This window comes from Sinocyclocheilus grahami, unplaced genomic scaffold (assembly GCF_001515645.1).
Source record: "Sinocyclocheilus grahami isolate Dianchi unplaced genomic scaffold, SAMN03320097.WGS_v1.1 scaffold1850.1, whole genome shotgun sequence".
In the NCBI taxonomy this organism is placed as follows: Eukaryota; Metazoa; Chordata; class Actinopteri; order Cypriniformes; family Cyprinidae; genus Sinocyclocheilus; species Sinocyclocheilus grahami.
This window is the reverse complement of record NW_015507029.1, coordinates 52,966-54,390: the sequence shown is the minus strand read 5'-3', so window position 1 is coordinate 54,390 and position 1,425 is coordinate 52,966. Positions and strand designations below refer to the sequence as shown.

Below are 1,425 nucleotides of genomic sequence, written 5' to 3'. Positions count from 1 at the left end.
GTGAGACAGGAGGGGGAGAGACAGGAGGTGGTGAGACACGAGGAGGTGAGACAGGAGGAGGAGAGACAGGAGGAGGTGAGACACAAGGTGGAGAGACACGAGGAGGAGAGACACGAGGAGGTGAGACACGAGGAGGTGAGACACGAGGTGGAGAGACACGAAGAGGTGAGACACGAGGAGGTGAGACAGGAGGAGGCGAGACAGGAGGAGGAGAGACACGAGGAGGAGAGACAGGAGGAGGAGAGACACGAGGAGGTGAGACACGAGGTGGTGAGACACGAGGAGGTGAGACAGGAGGAGGTGAGACATGAGGAGGTGAGACACGAGGTGGTGAGACACGAGGAGGTGAGACACGAGGAGGAGAGACAGGAGGCCATATTCTTCACGCCACAGAGACTCTCTGAAACTTCATTGACGTTACCTGTGCTGCTGGTCTGCTCAGTCACTGTGAAACATGACGTGAGATTAAATGCATTAAATGTGTTGTCACCCGGACATTCAAAGTAGTTCAGACTGATTTCCATTGGACTGAAACTGAGCTGCGCAGATACAGACATCACAGGCCGAGCCCTGAGAAGAGAGAGAAAAGAGTAAATAGTTTGTTTATTAGGCTGGCCTGAGAAAGCAAACCTACTAAAATGCTATTTAAACTTCTTATCATTATTATTAATAGGTTGGCTTGAAAAAATTCCCATAGACTTACGTTGATGGAATGTTCCAATGAGCAAATAATATTCAAACTGCAACTGTCAAAATTAAAATCTAAACTCCCAGAATCCCTTGAGACTCATTCAGCCTTCCCTTCATTAGCTGCGTCCTTCGAAGGCTGCATTCGAGGCCAGCTCGACGAAGGCTGTCCCAATTCGATGGATCCTTCAAACCCGCCCTCAAAATGCATCCTTTGTTTCCTGGACAATGAAAGATAGAACTAATGGATCTTTCAAGGCCCAGGCTATCCCAAATTCATCGCATGCTAATGACAACAGGATTTTTTTGAGAGAACATGCCAGATTACGCTTTTAAATGTAAGTATTAGGTTTCGGCTTTCTCAACTATCTAATGATATAAATGTACAAATGTGAAAAAAAACTTTAAAGTAGTTTAAATGTTGACATATCTTACTAAGATGTGCTTTTATAGACGGTGTAGAAGGTGAGCATATGTAGACAGGTTGTGAATCCTGGTATCTATCTATCTGTCTATCTATCTATCTATCTATTTGTCTGTCTGTCTGTCTGTCTGTCTATCTATCTGTCTATCTGTCTGTCTGTCTATCTGTCTGTCTGTCTGTCTGTCTGTCTGTCTATCTATCGGTCTATCTGTCTGTCTGTCTATCTGTCTGTCTGTCTGTCTGTCTGTCTGTCTATCTATCGGTCTATCTGTCTGTCTGTCTATCTGTCTGTCTGTCTGTCTGTCTGTCTGTCT

The 1,425-nt window shown here is 45.3% G+C and overlaps 1 pseudogene; it reads right to left on the bottom strand.

The window, feature by feature from the left end:
* LOC107573021 (integrin alpha-L-like) overlaps positions 1–1,425 on the bottom strand; it is a 36,974-nt pseudogene that overhangs the window by 16,953 nt on the left and 18,596 nt on the right.